The sequence below is a fragment of the Protopterus annectens genome, chromosome 6.part0, assembly GCF_019279795.1.
Source record: "Protopterus annectens isolate FY-2018-M chromosome 6.part0, PAN1.0, whole genome shotgun sequence".
NCBI lineage: Eukaryota > Metazoa > Chordata > Ceratodontiformes > Protopteridae > Protopterus > Protopterus annectens.
In genome coordinates, this window is record NC_056737.1 from 1,367,855,288 (window position 1) to 1,367,861,287 (window position 6,000).

Genomic DNA, 6,000 nt, shown 5'->3' on the forward strand with positions numbered 1-6,000 from the left:
CTTTGGAGTGACCTGAGTGCTTGCGTTATGTGGAGGATCCTAGCACCCGACAGGCAGCTCACCGTGACCTACTCTTTATTCAGCCTGGTGAGCGGGACATCAGTGTGTTTGACAATAGAGTCACCTATTACAAGAGTATCAGGTGTGTTATTCAGCCTTAAGGGCTGTGGCTGCTTGGCACACTGACTTTGTGGGTTATGTGTTGTGCGTGTTTTGTTTTGAGGTAGCGTTTGCTTGGATGTCTGCTTTGGAGGTCTCTGTTGTTTTGGTAGATTTTTATTTAGAGCCTCCAAGTATGTTTTTGTGTATTTATGTGTTTAGTTCGCTGATGTGATGGGACTATGTGATACTGGAATTGTGTTGTGTGAGGTTACCTTCTCCTCCTGACTAGTTACACCAGTTTTGAGATGAGAGAGCTCAGCCTCCAGTTTGGCTAAATAGTTGCATCTCTCACATATATTTGAACCTGTTTGGAGGAGGAGAGGGTTGTCCGTGTACGTGAGACAGTTGTAACATTGCCTCAAAATTCCCAGATTCACCAGCTGGACTGGAGAGGAAACCATTGACTGACCTTTGGACATGCTAGAGTAATATAGGGAAACTGAATTTAAGATGGACCAATAGAGGACAGGGTAATCGTAGAGAGTATAAGAGTAAGTAGTGCTTATGGTTTAATAGTGTTAACTTGTAGAATTACTTAATTGGACCAGTGAAGGGCCTTAGAATGAAAATATGGTGTTTAAATTGAGAGATAGAGCAGTTCTAAGGGAAAAAGTGAAGAGCAGACTTTGTGGAGCCAGGAATAGTTTAAACCCAATTAGGCAGCGCTGCCCGCTGTTGCTCTATGCTCAAAAACACACAAAACCACGCAAAAGAGGGTTTTAAGAGAGGAAGATGAAGGAGTTTTGGAAGTGACCCAAAATGGCCAATAAAACTACAGTAATAGTAGTTATATGGGTTGGAGACAGTGCAAGCAATAATAATAACTTGCAGTTTATTTAACCTTATTTCATCTTCTTTCGGCTGTTCCCATTAGGGGTCGCCACAGCGGATCATCTGTTTCCATTTCTTCCTGTCCTCTGCATCTTGCTCTATCACACCAACCACCTGCATGTCCTCTCTCACCACATCCATAAACCTTATCTTAGGCCTTCCTCTTTTACTGTTACCTGGTAGCTTCATTCTTAGCATCTTTTCCCAATATACTCAGCATCCGTCCTCAGCACATGTCCAAACCAATGTAATCTTGCCTCTCTGGCTTTGTCTCCAAACCTGCCAACCTGGGCTGACCCCCTAATATACTTATTCCTAATCCTGTCCACCCTTGTCATACCCAGTGCAAATCTTAACATCTTTAACTCTGCCACATCCAGCTCTAACTCCTGCCTTTTTGTCAATGCCACTGTCTCCAACCCATATAACATACCTGATCTCACTACGCTCTTGTAGACCTTTCCTTTCACTCTTACTGGTACTCATCTGTCACAAATTACTCTTGACACTCTTCTCCACCCACTCCATCCTGCCTGTACTCTCTTCTTCACCTCTCTTCCACACTCACCATTACTCTGAACTATTGATCCCAAGTATTTAAACTCATCCACCTTTGCCACCTCTACTCCTTGCACCCTCACCATTCCTCTATCCTCCCTCTCATTCACACACATATATTCTGTCTTGGTCCTGCTGACTTTCATTCCTCTTCTCTCTAGAGCATATCTCCATCTCTCCAGAGTCTCCTCCACCTGTTCCCTACTCTCACTACAGATCACAATGTCATCTGCAAGCATCATAGCCCACAGGGATGCCTGTCTGATCTCGTCTATCAACCTGTCCATCACCACTGCAAATAAGAAAGGGCTCAGAGCTGATCCTTGATGTAATCCCACCTCCACCTTAAACGCATCCATCACTCCCACTGCAGACTTCACTGCTGTCACACTACCCTCATACATATCCTGAACCATTCTTACATACTTCTCTGACACTACCAACTTCCTCATACAATACCACAAATCCTTTCTAGTCACCCTGGCATATGCTTTCTCTAAGTCGACAAAAACACAATGCGACTCCTTCTGACCTTCTCTGTACTTCTCCATCAACACTCTCAGAGCAAACATCATATCTGTAGAGCTCTTTCCCAGCATGAAACCATACTGCTGATCACTAATCATCATGTCCCTTCTTAACCTAGCTTCCACTACTCTTTCCCATAACTTTATTCTGAGACTGATCAATTCAATCCCTCTGTAGTTACTACAGCTCTGTACATCACCCTTATTCTTACAAATCGGTACCAAAACACTTTTTCTCCATTCCTCAGGCATCCTCTCACTTTCCAAGATTTCATTAAACAACCTGGTTAAAAACTCCACTGCCATTTCACCTAAACACCTCCATGCTTCCACAGGTATGTCATCTGGACCAACAGCCTTTCCATTCTTCATCCTCTTCATAGCTATCCTTACTTCCTCCTTGCTAATCTATTGTACTTCATGATTCACTATCCCCACATCATCCAACCTTCTCTCCCTCTCATTCTCTTCATTCATCAACCCCTCAAAGTGCTCTTTACATCTGCTCAATGCACTCTCTTCACTTGTGAGTATGTTTCCCTCATTATCCTTTATCATCTTTACCTGTTGTACACCTTTTCTAGCTCAGTCCCTCTGTCTAGCCAATCAGTACAGGTCCTTTTCTCCCTCCTTAGTGTCCAACCTTTCATACAACTTTTCATATGCCTTATCCTTAGCCTTCACTCCCTGTCTCTTTGCTATGCACCTCATCTCCTTATACTCCTGTCTACTTTCTTCATCTCTCTGACAATCCCACTTCTTCTTTGCCAACCTCTTTCTCTGTATACTCTCCTGTACTTCCTCATTCCACCACCATGTCTCATTGTCGTCCTTCATCTGTCCAGATGTCATACCAAGCACCTTTCTAGCAGTCTCCCTTACTAGCTCTGCTGTAGTTATCCAGCTATTTGGTAACTCTTCACTGCCACACAGTGCCTGTCTTAACTCTTCCCTGAACTCCACCTCACAGTTACCCTTTTTCAATTTTCACCATTTGATCCTTGGTGCTGCCCTTACACTCCTCTTCCTCTTCTTGATCACCAACGTCATCCTACAAACCACCATCCTATGCTGCCTAACTACACTTTCCCCAGTCACCACTTTACAGTATCCAATCTCCTTCAAACTGACAATCCTACATAAGATATAATCCACCTGTGTGCATCTTCCTCCACTCTTGTATGTCACCACATGCTCCTCCCTCTTGTTAAAATATGTATTCACCATAGCCATGTCCATCCTTTTCACAAAATCCAGTACCATCTGACCTTATTTAAGAGATTTTAATGAATTCTGTAATATCATGAAAATAAATTAGAATAGTCTTATAATACTGGCAGGGCACCTAAATTTCCTTTTAAAATAATAATTTAAAAACAAAGTTATGTTATAAGAAAGATGATATCAATATTAGATCTAATAGAAAAAAGGACTTTCCCATGTAGAACATGTTCACTTTGTTAACACATTAATGAAACAGATTGCTATGATCATAATAAGATGGATTTATGTAATATTTTTTAAATATATTATTGCCAAGCAGAGAAATAGTAATGTGCTAGCTAAGCATATTATTGAGAAAGGGGGAAAACATTTATTTAAGTTCCAAGTTATAGAATTAATAGAACCACCTGTCAGGGGTGGTGACAAAATGAATCATAATGAGGCCATTGAAGTTAAGTGAGTTTTAGAATTATAAGTACAAATGTGGAACTAAAACAGAAGTAGAAAGGGAAAAAAGTAATAAAAGATTATGCTAATAACAAAAAGAAAGCCACTTGGGTACTGAGATGCTCAGAAAGAGGGATCAACAGTAGGAAACAAGACATTAATATCAATCTTCATAGCATCTGTTAAGTTTCATGCATAATAATCTGTGCAGCTCTGAAGACATTATCTTTGCAATAACAGGGAAAAGTTTAAAATATGGCTATAGGAAGGAGTTGCTCTTCACCTCTTTTATGGACTATTTCTTTCAGTTTTTCACTTTTGTACTAGAATCATGTTACCATACTTGCAGTCTTTCAATGTCCATTTTCAACATTTCTACATCTTTCTGTTTACTCAGAAATATGCATATCTTTCTATTGTCAGCAAAACAGGGAGATATTTTCTTCTAGACTTTATGGGGTATCACTTAAAGGCGCTGCATTTGATATGATCAACTGCATTGGCAAAACAATGAGTTAAAAAATGATACAGTTGATCAAAGCAAATTAAGTCTACTGAGATAAAAGCATTGTTACCAGTGGAGTATTACATGTGCCAAAACTGGAACCAGTCTTTTGCAGTGTCCCTTTAAGTGATACCCAATAAAGTCTAGACGAAACTGTAAATTTTTATGTCAAAGCTATATTGCCAATCAAAGTCTGTAATGCTTGGAAATGGCTAACTACTTTTGATTTACTTATGTTCAGTCAAATGTTGCTAATTAGGTTTAACTTACTTGCACAAAATGCTATCAAGTTTACTATTGTCAATATTAATACCACCTGGGGTTCCTCCTCAAAGTAGATAGTAGCTAGTGGGACTAACCTGGTGAAAAAAGCAAGTAGATAACAAATAAGTAAATAAATTCAAGTCACGTATCATAAGTTTCATCTTGAACTCAGTGTAATTTTAGAAGGTATCTGATGGCATTCCAAAGCACAGATTAAGCAATTCTTTGGTTTCCAGGTTGCTAACAATAATGGTACAACATTAAAGATGCAAAATGGGTCATACTTGACATGGGGGGAAGGACACAGCAGAAGGGGGTGTCTGATTTACCAGATGGTAACTATAATGGTTAATGGTACAAGGTGAAAAGTGGTAGAACAGATGTCAGATTTGGGCATGGGAGTCTATAATAAGTCTAGCAGAAGAAAGACAAAACAACTGACTCTCTTGATAACTGTACCAAAACTGCAAAAAACAGCAAGTGTTTGAAAACATCTGTCAACAGTTGAGGGTGGGGGGTGTTAAAATGTGGCAAACCACATAGCTGTAGGTACAATTGATCACTACCATACAGTGACAATGAGCACATATTGTGGGAAGAAATATCCAGGGAATTGTTATGGTTAGGCTTGTATAGGCCCTAGGGCTGATAGCCTAGTACCAACCTATGAACATAACTGTCAGTATGTCCAAACCAGTAATAGCAGCAATGTCTAAAGAAAACAACAGCCTGAAAGCTAGGCCACCAAGGAAAGCTGAACTTGTTTAATCATAGGAAATTAGTAATAGATAATACAGAGGTTAACAGCAGGTGATTCTTTAGATCCTTATAGGAAGAGCAGCTCTTAGTCAGGTCAATGAGAGATTTTTTTTTTTGCCCTCTGTAAGTATTAACTATGGCTGCATAGCTCATCGCTCAAAAACAAAAAACTGAAACAGATCATAGCAAACAAATAATAAGTAATCAAATAAAAGAGCCCAAAAAAGAAACAAGCAGATGAGCAATGTGCAAGAATATGTGAAAGAAAAAAGATTTGACTTCATTGTTTTTTAAAATGATTTTTCCTAAAAAAAAGTCTCAAATATGGCTGGTACATCAGTTTCTCCAATCCTAATGCCAAAAGATGGAGTAAATAGCTCTCTACTGGTACTGATACTTCATAACGCACATTAATTACATATTTATGTTGTCCTACATTGCTACATATTTTGGAACTGATACACATTTGTTTTACGCTGTCAACATTTTTGTTTTTATTTGTTCATTTGATTTGCACAGAAGCCCTGCATTGCTACATATTTGGAAATTATACTTTATTTGTCTGTTAAAGTGATGATCCCATTCTTCTAGTTTATATCTGAGCTGTATTTTATGTGGGCAGTCATACTGTACATATCAGCAAAATCCCTGTGCTACATCATTATCAACTAACTCCTTCCATTGTTTAGATCTTTGAGTTACTTTCTACAAGTCTTTCTGATA